Below are 16597 nucleotides of genomic sequence, written 5' to 3'. Positions count from 1 at the left end.
ACCTGATAGCATTCCAACCAGACCCATTCCCCTGTAACCCATCTAATCTACATACCTCTGAACACTATGGGCAATTTAGTACGGCCAATTTTACCTAACCTGCACATCTTTGGACTGTGGGAGGAAACCGGAATACCTGGAGGAAACCCACACAGACATGGGGAGAATGTGCAAACTCCACACAGACAATTACCCAAGGGTGGAATTGAACCCAGGCCCCTTGCTGCTGTGAGGCAGCAGTGCTAACCACTGAGCCACCGTGCTGCCCTAAGATCTGAGGTGTGTATGTGTAGAGGAATAAGAAAAACATCTAGATATGATATCTCAAAGCTTATAATTTTACTTGCAGTTTGCTTTGTTTTTGTTGTCTTTTTCCTCAATTTCTCAGCCAAAATGTGTTTTTTTTTTGCTACTAATTTTACCTGTTTCTACTCCCTTTTTCCTCTTCCACCATTTTCCTCCAGAACCAGAACAGCATTACTAATTATCAGGCTCCTCAAAAAACTTACATTTATACAATACCTTTAACATAATGAAACATTCCAAAGAACGAAATAGCATTAGGAGATATGGGGTCAAATGACCAAATGAATTGTCAGTGGTAGGTTTTAAGGAAAGCCTTAAAGAAAAAAAGATTGTCTAGGAGGTACTGACAACTGAATGCATCAACACTAGGGCAATTATAATTAAAATACACAATAGGCCAAAATTAAAGGAGCTCAGGTAACTTTAGGGGTTGTGATGTTAGAGGAAATGGGTGTTAGGGAGATGCAAAACTATGGAGATTGGAAAACAAGGATGAAAACTTTAAAAGCCAAGACATTGCTCAAGTGCGACCTAAAGTGGATTAGTGAGTACAGGGGTGATAAGCAAAGGGGAATGAGACTTGCAGCAAGTTAAGAAATGTGAAGCAAAGATTTTCTGTTGACCTCAGGTTTATAGTGAATGACAGCAAGGGGGTGCACTTGAGTAGTCAAATCTAGAGGAACTAATGATTCTTTGTCTCAATTTTCACGGATGGCTAATTCTGCACAATGATGACCAGCATTATTAACAATTTTTAACAATGAGAAACTTGAAAAATACAATTACATTTTTTCTACAGAAATGCAGAAGTATGCTATATTTTCAGGTTAGTATTATTTTAAGGATGACTGATTTGCCCGTTTTGTTGACTGAGTCACCTTACCCTTCTGCATCTAGGACATACAGCTCTGCATTCACATCAGAATGTTCTAAACCCACAAGAATATTCCACAGAACTATACCTCTACCAGAGTTCCTTTCCTCCCAGTAGATGGCCAACCACTTCTCTTATTCAACTTCAGCTCCTTTATTTTAAACAAAAAGGAGTGACTGACTTCTATAATTAGTACCTTAGATATCAACCTATAAAGGCAAGATGAAAGGTGCCTTGATTCCAAAGCTCAGTAACTTTGAGCTTCAGGATATGTGCCTACGTACTTTATGATGGATATCGGACCTGGTTGCCCTTATTTTATAGGGTAATGAGAGATAATTTTTTTAAAGCAACTTACATCCTCAAAGTACATCTGAAAGCCCTCTGACTTGAGGCTTTGTCTCCTAAGAAAACAATCTGCAAAAGAGGAGCCCAATTCCTGTTTAGACTTCCTTGCTAAGGTGGAGTGTGATGACCAAACCTTGAGATTCTTCAGCAACTAACATTGAGATCCATGGCCCAATTCCTTGGAGGATGTCAGTCCTTACAGTTGGGACCATTCTCCTCGCATAAATACCTGTCAGAAAATATTTACTATTTATTCAGGACCTTCCAGTCAAATACCATAATCCAGTGAATTTACAAAAGTAATTTTAGGTTGAACTATTTAATTTTAAACAGAATTTCAATTACCATCCACACTTACACATGAAGCAGCACGTATTCCAGTCAAATTAATTTTTTTAAACTTTCTATTAGCAAAAGCTTCAGTCAGGATTTGGCATCTTGGATTCCATACTTCTGTCGATCTAAGCTCCAAGAAGGGATAGAATAAATAGATTTACCATGCTCTAAGCACATTGAGGAAATAATTAACTATCAATTTACATGTTATAGCTCCATCATTTCCTCTTCTCAGCTCCATCTCTACACCAACTTTCCTTCCCAAAATTTCTCCATTTCTCTGACCAGCTTCTTCAGCATCCTCCTCCCTCCCTTAGACTCATTACTGGCAACTGCATCTGATGTTACCTAAACTCCATATTAATAACACTGTAAAAATCCTGACTAAACATTATCATATAGACTTGTATTTAATCACACACTTATCTTTACCTCAGAAACAACCTCGACACCCTTGCAGAATAAAAAGAGGACAAAAGCATGGGAACACTGTCATCTAAATGTTTAACTTCTACTCCTACAGCAACCCAACTTGGACTGATGTGGACATTTCTTCATCACTGGACCAAAATCCTGGGATTCCCTATTAAAACAGCATTGGGCATCACTTCCAATACATAAACTGCAGAATAAAAACCAAAAGAACTGTGGCTGCTGTAAATTAGAAACAAAAACAAAGTTGCTGGAAAAGCCCAGCAGGTCTGGCAGCATTTGTGAAGGTAAAAACAGAGTTAACGTTTCGGGTCCAGTGACCCTTCCTCAGAACTGATGGTGGCTGGGAAAACATCAGTTTATATGCAGAAAATAAGGGGGTGGTTGCGGTAGAGAGTAAACGATAGGATAGGGGCCAAAGAGAGAGAAAGACAGTTGGACAGACGAAGGAGTTGCTAATGATCTGGCTGAATAGTTGGTAATGGTGACTATTAGTGACCAACAACAGGGGGTGTGTCATGGCAGGCTACGTGATAACAAGGTCATAAACTGCAGAGTTCAGTAAAAGGGTATGTCACCATTTTCCATTAGCAAATACAAATGAGCAAATGATTGCAGGACTTTCAAAAAAAAATCACATTTCAAAATGAATATAAAAGAAAATCTGAACATTTTAATTGTGGTGCTATCATGGAATGCAAAGACAGATTTAGACTTTAGATTATTTCTGCATTCTTGAATTCCCTGCTATGTTTTACATCAATGATACTCTCAGCTACTGGTCAATAATATCATTAATACTTAAGGAAATGGTTGACAAAAAAGTTTACCAAAAATCAATAAGAAAAAAAATTCAAAACATGAAATACATTTTAAGTTCAACATAAAAATGCTGTTAAAGATCTTGAAGTGAGAGTTTTTTATTCACTGAATATTTCAAAGTGTCAAGATTATGTTACATAGATAATTATTGATGATGGATCTTTTCACATATTCTTTCACAGTTTACTAGAAGCTTTTAAGTTGTATATTCCAGGACTGTCGCTGTCAAAAGCATCATACAAGACTGCATGGTGAACAACTGTTTTAAACAATGTTGTTTTATGACTAACTATAAACTATCTTACCAATAGATTCCATCATAGTCAAAAGGTTGTTCAATTCTTAAGCAATTACTTAAACCTGCCACTATAAAATCCAACTATACAAGATGTCAAAACAAATTAACTTTATTAATTATCCCCAAGAGCTCACATTAAAAAAACAATGAAATGAGAAAAAATGAGATTAATTACAACTGAGACTAAAATAAATTACTATATATAGAACAGTTATTCAAAAAACAGGTTAATTGTGGTTATCTTGGAACAAGTCATGTTTAAGCAATTTAAAAAAGTTTAACATTGGTTATATCTATTCTTTCCTTTTAGTATTTTGCTACAATTCCATTTCAGGCCAATTTGTAAATCTTTCTAATTTATCAGTATCTTGTTCTCAGGTTCTCCATCTCTGTTTTCATTTAACTCTATTTTCCTTGGTATCTCAGGCTCTTCTCCCATTAGCGTGTCTTTCTCTTCATCCTGTTCCTTAGAAATTTCTACCTCATCTCCTTTCTTCTCAAATTCGTAATCCTTCAACTTCTCTCCTTGTCTCACTTCTTCTTGATCCTTCCGAAGCTCCAGTTCTTCTGGTCTTTGTTTTTCATCCTCTTGATCCTTCAGAGACCCTACCTCTTCTCTATCGCCTTTTTGGTGGATCAGAAACTCGAGCTCCGCTTCTCTCTGTTCATCATTCTCTTGGTCCTTCAAAACCTCAAGACAAATTACAGTATGTTTTTCTGCATCTTTGTCCTTCATGTTCTCTAGCTCTGCTCCTATTCGATCTTCTATTCCTTTCTCTTTCGAATTCCCCATTTCTTTTCTTTGCTTCTGTTTCTCGTCCTGCAGATTATCCAACTCCACCACTTCTTGGCTTGTTCTTTCCTGGTCCTGTGAAATTTCCAGCTCAGTTCTCCTCTGCATCTCATCCTCTTGATTCTTCAAGTTTTCCATCTCGGGTCTGGTTGGATTTTCTCTCTCTTGTTCCTTCAAAATATTTAGGCTCATCCCTGTGAGTTTTTCTATCTCTTGGTCATCGTGGCTGTCTAGGTTTACGTCTCTGTGCTTCTCTATATCCAAGACATTACCTCTTGGTTGTACTGTCTCTTGACCATTCAATTCTGCAGCGTTTTGGTTTGGTCTATCGCCCTCTTGTAGAGTCTTCAATTCTCTTAGTTGTGGGTCTGTCTCCTTGCCACAAAGAATACCCAGCTCGCTTCGTGCATCACCGGTTCTCTGCTCCTCGGGGATGCCAGCAGCCTTGCTGCAGCTCATTTCTTTCTCCTTCCTTTCTTCCAGCTCCACTCTAACGTGCTTCTCCTTCTCCCTTCGGCTGCCCAAGTGCGCGCCCAGTTGTCTCTTCTTGCCCCGGATTTTGCAGCCTTTCTCCCGGTTCTTCTTTCTCCGACGGATTCTCCAGCTCCGTCCCCATTTCTCTTTCGGCCTCTCCCTCTGAACCTCCATCATCTGATCACCACCAGGTCCTCTGGCTTGCTTTCCTCGCCCGGCCGCGATCGATTTTAAGCTCTTCAGTTTGCTCCGCGGTAGCCCCTCTCTCCCAGTCCCCTTCCGCACTGCTGAGCTGTGCCGTTTCTAACCGCCCCCGCCCTTCAAACGGAGCCCTTCCTTTGTCCTCCGCTCGAGCCCACTGCCCTCGAGCTTCCAACGGCCAACGGCCGCAGCGCGCGCCTTTTTAAACCCTCCCTCAGCCCAAACCATCTGCTCAGTCCGTTCAACTCGACCACCAATCGAAGCTGCTCAAAATTCCATCCTTCCTACACCATCTCACACACAACCTCCAAGATCCTTCAATGTTGGTGACGTGACGACTTCACTCATTGACCAGCTGCATGGAGTTTGCTGAGCGCGGATGCTGGCCGTTTGATTATTTGTACACACTTGGGTGGGGGGCGGTTTGAAAAGCAGAACAAAAACCTGTCAAAGCAGCAACGCACCCCAGTTAGCAGGTTAGAAAGTTCAGTCTATCACTGCTATAATGATAGTAGTTATAGCGAATGACTTGATTGATTTTATTCCCTTCAAAACCAAACATAGAAGTGCCTAGTTTAAGGTGGCACCTAGCCTGATGATACATTAACTAGAGTTAGCACATGCCAATTCAGAGGCCAGGAAAGAACCGACAGCATGGTTTGATGAGCAGTAGCATTCTCCAAATGTTCTGGGCCAAATAAAGTCCTCAAAGATTGATGAGTCATATTTATTTCTATACTTCAATAGGGACCTCCTCTGTCTAAATTAGCTCCCATATTTGTTCAAAAGAATACAAATCTCATGGTGCGTGGTAGGGAGCAGCAGTGAGGGAAACTCTTATGGAGGCAGCTTTGGTTTTCCTCAGTGAGGATGCTCGATGTTAACTGACTCAGCCTAACAGGTCAAAACTAGACATTCATGAAGCATGGTTTGCCATCAGTATATGATAGTGGACATTAGAGAGCCAAAAAGCTGAAAATTGACCTTGGTTCAATTAAAATAGTGTTAACACTTATTTCCAGTGTTATAACTGTATTGATACTGAACAGAAATACAGTCCATTACTAGTGCTTAGTATTGCTAGATCATTTAGAAGGAATTGTTACCTTTGACTAAGGTAGGGGGGATTCATTCAGCTCAGAATTTTGCAAAGTTTACTTGTATATAAAAATACTTTTTTTAAGTTGCTCTGCACTGCAGCAGCCCTTTCCTAGAGTGCCTGTGGTTATCCTTGCCCTCCGAGATGTATCTAGAGTACAGGGAGGACAAACTACTGTATCATATAAAGTAATACGATAGCTAAAGCCAAATATAGTGACAGGAAATAAGATTAGTCATGTGTTCAATAAGTTATTGCCTACATGCCAGGGAAACTGAACTGTGGATGAGGGGGTTACAGAAGAAATGGAGGAACAGGAAAAAAAAAAAGAGTGGGACGAGAGAACAAGAGAGAAAGGAGAGAGCACTGAAAAGCAGGAGCAAGGAAGCCATGGACAACAGTGTAGTTATCATCCTCCTAGGTGAATGTTCAGTTGAGTCTCAGGAGGCCTGTATCCTTTAATAATGATGTTTATAAATTACTTGGTGTTAGAAGGCAAAATACAACATTATAGCATGTGCAAAATTAGCCACTGAAGGTAATACACACTTAAACAGGATAATCTACAAGAAATTATGAATATGCCATTGGCATTGGGCACACATTTGGCAGATGCAGTTCAAAAGAGAACTGGAAAGTGACTCATGAAAAGACAAGACAAAACTGGCATGAGATCCTACCATTTAGAAATCATTGGTGAAACCACACAGAATACAGCATGCAGTTCTGCTCATTGCAACATCTTTTTTGGAGGGTAAATACTGAAGGAATACAGGATGGAGATACAAGAATAAATGAAAGGAAATGGAAGGATTGGACTAAAGAATGAGTATGGAAATCAACCATATTCCCAATTTTTGTTGGGTAGGGGAGGAGTTATTGCTGATATAGAACTCATTTTTAAAAATTTTGAAAGGAACAGGTAATATAGGCAATGACACTAAGTCACTTCATCTTATCCAGAACCCAAATGCAAAAAAAAATTAATTTCAGAAAACATTTTGGGAAATAGTACCAGTAACTTGAGACTTAACTAGTTTAGCATGTTTGAAGTAACCAGGTTAATTTGGACCTACAATTCTCGATATTCTGACCATATCATGGCTGGAATTAACAGATGAGTTACATTGCTCAAAATTAGTCAATAGTTCCATTATTGCTGCATCATGCAATCTGCAGATGTATTTTTAAAAACTATAGAGGGACTTTGTTCATTGATTCAGAAGCCAAAAAATTTAGAAGTCTAAAAAGACAAAATTTTAGACCCAAAATGGCATTGAATTACAAACCAAAAATTCACAGATGATCCTTGATAAATATAATAAGAGCTTTTGGAAAGGGAAAATCAAGAGATAGACCAGTTTTTTTTTGATACAATTAACCAAATAGCCTTTTGCTAAACTTGAATTTCTTGCACTCTGAACAGTGTCAAAAATGTCCAGTATAAAACCAAAACATTGTAGATGCTGGAATAAAACAAGAAACTGGAGGTTAGGTGTCCTGCAAAGCAATCAACTATCTGCCTGTGGTTTCTCAAAGTAGAGCAGTGAATACAACTAAAAGAAGTTTACATAAATCACTTGCACCTGGGGGGTGGGGAGGAAAGTGTCCAAGGCCTCTAAAATTGGGAGAGAGGAGATGAAAAGGACAGATGTTGCATCTCCTGTACTTGGTGAGGTATATGCAATGGGAAGAGGAAGGAATGGTGGAAAATGATGATTGACTGTTGTTATGGAGGGAACAATGCATTCAGAATGCTGAAAGAAGGGAGTGGATGGTAAGATATGTTTGCTGGTGATGGAAGTGGCAAAGACCATTAAATACGGGAGCTAGTATGATGGAAGACAGGAAAAGAAACACCATAATGGTTCTGGGAGCAAGGGGAATAGTTGACAGCAGAGATGTGGGAAATAGGATGCAGGCACAGTAATGGGCCCTTGCAACAACAGGTGGGACAAAATCTTCAATTGAAGAAACAGAAGACATCAAAAGCACTTGAACGGAAGGGTGAATCAGACATGACAGAGTAACTAGGAAAATGGAATGGAGTCCTTGCAGAAGCTGGGTGTGAGAGGTGTACTTGAGACAGTTGTGGTAGTTGGTGAGCTTATAGAGAATATTCATCAACAGCCTATCCACAGAAAAGTTAAGGAAACTATGCCTTTCTTCTATTAGAAACTGCATATAATTTTAGTCGCTTGAAATTGTTGCAAGCTGAATTGCTTGTTATTTTAGGGTGAGGGTTGAATATATAACAGTTAAAAAGTAATTCAATAATACATTTAGGATACAAGACTCAGAAATTATTAACCTACCAGAGCATGTACCATTTTGAATCCAATGCTTCTACACAGAATCCACTCTAGGGAGGGGGATAATGAAATAGCACTGCTGTTCCTGGATCACTCAAGTACCCCGTTGTGGAACAACACTTCAGAATTATACATAATATTTACTGGCCAATTCCAGTTCTTCAAAGGAAGTGCTATGGGATCAACAACATCTATCGAAGAAGACTAACAAGTCCTTAGTTTAATATGTCATCAAAGACATCAGCAGCAGGATTGCATTGAAGTGCGAGCTTGAATTATGTACTCAAGTCTCTGGAAGAATGTTGCGAGTCTCAACTATCTGCCTAGGGAGGTTAGAGTGCTGACAATATTACATAAAAGGACAACAGAAAATAGAGCATGTTCTGTGGCACAGCAACTCGATTGACCAGCCAATCTCCCAGAAGTAAAGTTTCAAGGTCCTTGGGGAACAAAAAAAAAGTGCTATTAATTTATTTCAAAACATAAATTTCCTTTCAATAATATCAATTCAAAAGTATATTGTAACTGTAAATAAACCACCTTTGAGCAAACTGTTATACACAGAACCGTAGAAATCTTACATTTATTTGATAAATTAGTAGAAGTGCTATTACTACTGAGCATAAGAATATCATGAGTACAAGCATAAAGATTTCAGCACGTAAGGTTGTTGACTTGCTTGCTGAGCTGGTTTCTTCTCGTTCAGACGTTTCATCACCATGCTAGGTGACATCATCAGTGGAGCCTCCAATGAAGCAATGTTATTCTACTCCACTTAAAATTTATACTTTCTGGTCCATTATGGTGAGTAGTGTCATTTCCAGTTTTGATCTGTGTGGGTTTGTATATGGGGCCCAATTCTATTGATTTGTTGATTGCATTACAGGTGAAGAACCATGCCTTTAGGAATTCCCGTACGTGTCTACGTTTGGCTTGGCCTACTATGTTTACCTTGTCCCAGTTAAACTGATGGCCCTCATTGTCGGAGTGTACTGATATTAGATGAATTTGTCATGCTGTTTTGCTGCTAGCTGATGTTCATTTATTCTGATGGCTAGTTTCCTTCCTGTCTGTCCGATATAATGTTTGTGACAGTCGTTGCATGGTATTTTGTAAACCATGTTCGTTCTGCACGTTGTGGGAATGGGTCTTTAATCCTTGAGTGTTTGTCATAGAGTGGCTGTGGGCTACCATGATTCCTAGTGGTCTTCGGACTCTTGTTGTCAATTCTGATATGTTCTTGATGTAGGTCAGTGTGGCCAGTATGTTAGGGCATTCCGTGCCCTCCTGTTGTTGTCTGTTTAGTAGGCATCTGCGGATGAAGTTGCAGGGATATCAGTTTATAGCGAGGATTTTGTATAGGTGCTCTTCCTCTTTTCTGCATAGTTCCGGAGTGTTGCAACGTGTCCTGGCCCATTTAAATAGTGTCCCCTAATGCAGCTTTGTTTGTGGATGTTGGGGTGGTTGCTGTGGAAGTTGAGAACTTGATCAGCGTGGGTTGCTTTTCTGCATACTGAGGTTTGGAATTCCATGTGTGCTCAACTTTAACATCCAGAAACGGAAGTTGATTGTGTTTTCTACTTCACAGGGATTAAATTCACAAGGGAATACGCTGTTGAAGAAGTGGTGGGCCTCTTCTAATTTGTTGCATTTAATGACAAGTGTGTAGTCTACATACCGGATCCACAGTTTAGGTTGAACGCAGTGGTAGTGGTGGTGGTGGTGGTGGTGTGTTCTAGTCTTTGCATGACTACTTCTGCAATGAGTCTTAAGATGGGTGACCCTATTGTTGTACCGTTGGTCAAGTATACAAACAGATCATTAAAGATGAATTGTGGGGAGGCAGAGATCTAGTAGTTTAAGTATGTTGTTACTGCTGATGGAGCTGCTGGTTGCGTTGCTGCTTCCTCTAGTAACGTAGCCCTTGTTTCTTTGGCTGGTAGGATATCGATTGATGTGAACAAAGCTGTGACGTCAAAGGATACCATAATCTCGTTATCGCTAATTTTCATGTTCTTGAGGGTATTGAGGAAACCTTGGGTTGAGTGGATAACAAATGGGGTGGTCTGTCAACTAGGTGTTTCAATCTCTGCTGTAGGTCCTTGGCCAGTTTGTGTGAAGGTGTGCCTGGTAGGGAAACAAAAAAGTGTCTGGAGGTGATGTCTGGTTTGTGTACTTTAGGCAGTCCACAGAAGTGAGGGGGGAGGAGGTGAGCATGTGTGTATTCTGGTTTCGTTCTCATGAAGTCCATCTTACTTATCTGTCCTGCATCCTTTAGTCTCTGCAGTGTCTGGGTGATCTTAGACCCAACACTGCAGCTAGGTAATATCGCCACCTGTTGGTAAGTGATTGTATCTGCAAGCAATGCCTGTGCTTTCTTAACGTACTCTGGTTTGGTCATGATGATGGTCATGCGCCCTTTGTCAGCTGGTAGGATTATGATGTTCTTGTCTTTCTTGAGTTTGTCTACTGCTTTTCTCTTTGATGTGTTCATCACAAGGCAACCCAAGCCAAACATAGACACGCCTGGGAATTCCTAGAGGCATGGTTCTCCACCCGTAAGGCAATCAAACAAACAGAATTGAACCCCATATACAAACCAGTACAGATCAAAATTGGAGATGACACTGCTCACCACAACAGACTAGACAGTAAAAATTTCAAGTGGAGTGGAATAACATCGTTTCATCAGAGGCTCCACTGATGATGTCACCTAGCATGGTGATGAAACGTCTGAACGCGAATAAGCCAGTTCAGCAACCAAGTCAACAACCTCAGCCACAACCCAAGCTACAGATCTTTGCCAAAACTTTAAATTTCAGCATGTAATCTTGGCAGACCTCTGTATAAGTACCTCAATAATGTTGGCAATTACTACAATCAACAAAGATGAAATACAACATTTTTAAAGCTGTATATTTTTGAGCTGGAAAATAAAATTAAAACATTTTGAAACATCATACGAAGGTCTTTAACAAAGAGAAAGATCAAGAAAAATGCATGAGCAGGATCAGCCCCACGCCACTTTATGTGCCTATACACATATTACATTGCATTAGGTCAAGCTCAAGACTGCCACAACATGGCACAATACAGAAATTCACCATTTCTATATCCCATAAAACAATTTATGGCATCAGTTAGCTCAATTGAATGGATGGTTAGCTAGTTTGTGATGCAGAATGATGCCAACAGAGGGTGTTCAATTTCCACACTAATTCAGGCTACCACGAAGGGCTCTCCTTCTCAATCTCTCCCCTCACCCGAGGGCACGGTGACCCTCTTGGTTAAACCACCACCAGTTATCCCTAATGAGAGAGCAGCCTATGGTTTAGTAGTACTATGGCAACTTTGCCTTTATAACAATTTTTACTTACTTTAGGTCATGAAAAGTCAAAATTTTAGATTGATCTAGTGCTTAAGCGTATTAACATAATGGGACAGAGTCTAACACCTCTCACCTTACTGTCTGACAAATATCCAGAAACTAATCATATTTACAGCTTCCTTAATCAGCTAATCTATCTTGTTGCATTCATCAACTGCCCCAGACTCCCCCGAGGTAGCAAAGAAGGGTAACCAAAGCTAGAGTTTCCTGGACGACTAAAGGAGCTATCAGGCTCATTACATAGAATCAAGTAGAATACAGAAAGTACAGAAATGAAGAAACTGAGAAAATTAAAAAAAAAAAACAAAAAAGAGAGCAAGGAGTACGAGAAAAGAACAAACATTAAAATCAAAACAATTTGTTTATAAATAAAACGGAAATATTCTGAGGAACAGCAGGCTGAACAAAGACCAACAAGGAATCAAACCTATGGTGGCATAGAACATAGACTGCGATACTGAATCATTGTCAGGCATCTACTTTCACTGAAAGGAGGATGCTGTTAACATATTTCAGAAGAAATTGCATAAGATAAAAATAAAAGAGGGAAGAGCACTTAAATGGTAAAAAAGTGGAAAGAAAAAAATCACAAGTCAAGATAGGCTGTATCCCAAAATGCAAAGAGGATGAGGGTAGAAGTATTTGAGATTCTGGTTTCAATCTTCCAAATTTTCATGGAGGTGTAAGTGGGACCCTGAAGATTGGACTCCATTCAAATTGGAGGGGGTTAAACACAGCAATTGTAGGCAGGTCAGCCCAGCTAGAGACTATTATCCAAAGTACAATTAATTTTCACTTGGAAACACAATCAGAACCACAGTTGTTAAAGTAAACTGATCTCCAGTGAAATTGATGGAGTTCAATAAGTAACAAGGGTTAAAACAGCTAGTTTTGAAGTATTGAGGATTTGGACTTTCAATAGGATTAAATTAAGTGTTGCATAACAGATTTGCTGGGAAACAAAGTGAATGGGGTTAAAAGGGACAGTAGCAGCATGGATACAAAAATAATCAAGAGATGAAAACAAAAAGTACAATGAAGACAATGAAATACCCAAAAGTATTAGGACTGCAACTCCTTTTGACAAATTAACAACCTGGACTTGGTATGGAAGATCATAGAATCCCTCCAAGTGTGGAAGCAGGCCATTCAACCCATACAGTCAATACTAAGCCTCTGAAGAGCATCCCACTCGGCTCCACCTTCATAATCTTGCATTTCCTATGGCTAACCCACCTAACCTGCACATCTTTGGACTGTGGGAGTAAACCGAAGCACCTGGAAGAAACCCACACAGACAGGGGGAGAACATGCAAACTCCTCAGAGAGTTGCCCAAGGCTGGGATCAAACCCAGGTCCTTGGCACTGTGAAGCAAAGCACTAACCACTGAGTCAGTGCTGCCTTGTATCAGATAGCAGCAGATGCACACTAGTCAATTGCATAAACTTGATAGACTAAATTTAATGCAGTAAAGTGTGAAGTGATGCAATTTGGCAAGAAAGTGAGGCAAAGTAACAAAATGTTACAATTTTAATGGGGTTAGAGTCAGAGGTTTACAGCACAGAAACAGGTCCTTTGGCCCAACTCCTAAACTGAACTCGTCCCACTTGATTGGCCCAAATCCCTATTCATGTAACTGTCTAAATGTCTTGTAAAATGTTGTAATTGTACCCACCTCTACCACTTTCTCTGGCAGCTCATTCCATCTACACACCACCCTATGTGTGAACAACCTGCCCCTCAGATTCTTTTTAAGTCTTTCCCCTCTTACCATAAACTTGTGCCCTCCAGTTCTGGGCTCCCTTACCCTTTGGAAATGGCCTTTGCTATTCACCATATACATCAATCGATTTAAAATCATGAGAGGCATATCTCTACAAGTCACCCCACAGCTTCCTACGCGCCACAGTAAAAGTCCCAGCCTAACTAGCCTTCCTTATAATTCAAACCTCAGTAATATCCTTGCAAATCATTTTTGTGCCCTTTCCAGTTTAATAATATCCTTCCTATAGAAGGGCAACCAGAATTGTACACAGTAATCCAAATGTGGCCTTACCAATATCTTGTACAGCTATATCTTGATGTCCTAACTTCTGCACTCAACGCGCTGACCAATCAAGGTAAGGTGTGCCAAATGCCTTCACCAACTTTTCTTCCTGTGACGCCTCTTTCAAGGGGGAACTATGTACTTACATTCCAAGGTGTCTCAGTTTGACAAAACCCCCAAGGGCCCTACCATTATTTGTGCAAGTCCTGCCCTGGTTTGGCTTGCCAAAATGCAACAGCTTGCATTTACCTGCACTAAACTCCACCTGCCATTCCTCAGTCCACTAGCCCAATTGATCAAGATCCAGTTGTACTCTTAGATAACCTTCTTCATTATCCACTATACCACCAATTTTGGTGGTATCTGCAAACTTACTAACCATGCCTCTTATGTTATTTATGTAAAATGATTTGGGTGAAAATAAACAGTGGACCCAGCACTGATCCTTGTGGCACACTGCTGATCACAGGCCTCCAGTCTGAACAACAACCCTCTATCACCCTCCATCTCCAACCGTCAAGCCAATTTTGCATCCAATTGGTTAGCTCTCCCTGAATCCCACATGATCCAACCTTACTGACCAGTCTACCGTGTGGTACCCCGAAGGCCTTGCTAAAATCCAGGGAGACATCGATCTTCTTGGACACCTCTTCAAAAAAAAAAAAAAAACTCAATTTGGAGAGATATGCTGCTTATCCCTAATCAGTCCTCGCTCCTCTAACAACTTCACCACCTCTAACATTAGGCGCAGTCTGTAGTTCCCTGGCTTTTCCCTGCAGCCTCTCAAATAATGGCACAACATTAGCCAATCCCAGTCTTCTGGCACCTCACTCATGGCTGTTGATGATACAAGTATCTCCACTAGGGGCTCTGCAATTTCTTCCCTAGCTTCCCACAACATCCTGGGATACACCTGATCAGGTCCTGGGCATTTATCTACTTTTATGCATTTTAGGACCACCAGCACCTCCTGTTTTATAATCTGGACTCTTTTTCAGATATCACTTTTACTTCCGAGCTCTCCAACTTCCATGTCTGTCTCCATGGTAAATAGTGATGAGAAATATTCATTTAGAATCTCACCCATCTCCTGTGGCTCTGTACATAGATTACCTCATTGATCTTTACAAGCCCTATTCTCTCCCTAGTTACTCTTTTGTCCTCAATATACTTGTAGAATCTCTGAATTCTCCTTTACCTTATCTGCCAAAGCTATGTCCCCTTTTTGCCCTCCTGATTTCCCTTTTAGGGTGTACTCCTACATCCATATACTCCAAGGGATTCACTTGATCCCAGCTGCCTATACCAGACATGCCTTTTTCTTGACCAGAGCCTCAATATCTCTAGTCATCCAGTGTTCCCTTCTCCTACCAGTCTTGCCCTTCACTCTAACAGGAACATACTGGCCTTGAACTCTATCACACTTTCGAAGGCCTCCCATTTGCCAGATGTCCTTTATCTGTGAACAGCATCTCCAATCAACTTTTGGAAGTACTTGTCTAATACCAGACTGCAGGAAATGAAAGGAGTTCAAAACAGAACAAGTTAATAAAAATGCATGTGGGGACTCCCAGCTTTATTAGTAACTGGTATTGTACAGAAAAAGATACTAAGCAAAAAAAACAAAAAACAAAATTGCCATTTGCTGGATTGTGACAAATTAACAGAGGATGTCTAGGTCTTGACAAGGTGCAATGGAGATTGACCAGAATTATGTCAGGGATGAGTGATTTCAACAGTCTAGACAGACCAGAGAAGCAATTGCTATATTTAGATCAAAGGCTGAAACAAGATTTGTGTTTAAAATTATGAATGTAAATAACAGGATGCTGCTTCTGCTGACAGGTGGTGGAGCTCATTTCAAAAAAAATAGCAAGCACATAACCACTTGCGTTTACTTAGCAATTTTTGGTTAAATTGTTTGGTTACAGGTTCAATTTGCTTCAAAGGGGTTAGAAAAATAAAGACAGCATTCCAAGAAGGTGGAGAATATAGTAGATCACAAAGTTTGGTCAAAGCAGTGGGATTAAAAACAGTGTTTAAATGAGGGAGCAAATAAAAGAATTTAGAATCTGTAATTGAAGAGTTTAATTCATCCATAGAATGTGAGCATTCCACAAGCTGGGCCAGCATTTATTGCTAGTCTCTAGTTGCTCTCGAGGTGGTGGTGGTGGCGGTGAGCTGCCTTCTTGAACCACTGAAATCCATGTGCTACTGTAAGGAGATTCACAAAGCTGTAAAAGATAGGGGATACCAGGATTTTGACCCAACAACAGTGAAAGAACAGCAATATATTTCCAAGTCAGGAGGGGGAGTGTCTTGGAGGTGAACTTGCAGGCGGTGAATGTTCCCATGTATCTGCTTGCCTCGTGATTCGAGCTGGAAGTGTGCATGCATTTAGATCTTCCGTGTATATTATCTGCAGATGCACTGCAGAAGATATATACTGCTGCAACTGAGCACTGATGATGGTTGGAGTGGATGTGATGCCAATCAAGCAGGCTATTTTGTCCTGGATGGTGTCAAGCTTCTGGAATATTGTTTCGGCTGCAAGTGGAAGCAATCCATCACACTCCCGACTTTAGATTCAGGAGTTCCTACTCTGACCTGCTCTTGTAGCCACTGTACTAACAAAGAATCTAACTGAGTTTCTGGTCAACGGAAACACCCTAGAATATTGAGGGGAGATTCAGTGATGATAACACACTGAACATCAAGCAGCTGTGTTTAGACTGCCTTTTACAATATTGCCTGCATTTGTAGGACGCAAATGTTACTTGCCAGTTGTCAGCTCAAGCCTGGATTTTGTCCAGATCTTGTCGCATTTGAACATGGACTGCTTCAGTTTGAAGTAAATGGCACTGAA

This window comes from Rhincodon typus, chromosome 27 (genome assembly GCF_021869965.1).
Source record: "Rhincodon typus isolate 14 chromosome 27, sRhiTyp1.1, whole genome shotgun sequence".
Classification (NCBI taxonomy): domain Eukaryota; kingdom Metazoa; phylum Chordata; class Chondrichthyes; order Orectolobiformes; family Rhincodontidae; genus Rhincodon; species Rhincodon typus.
This window is presented reverse-complemented; position numbering follows the sequence as displayed.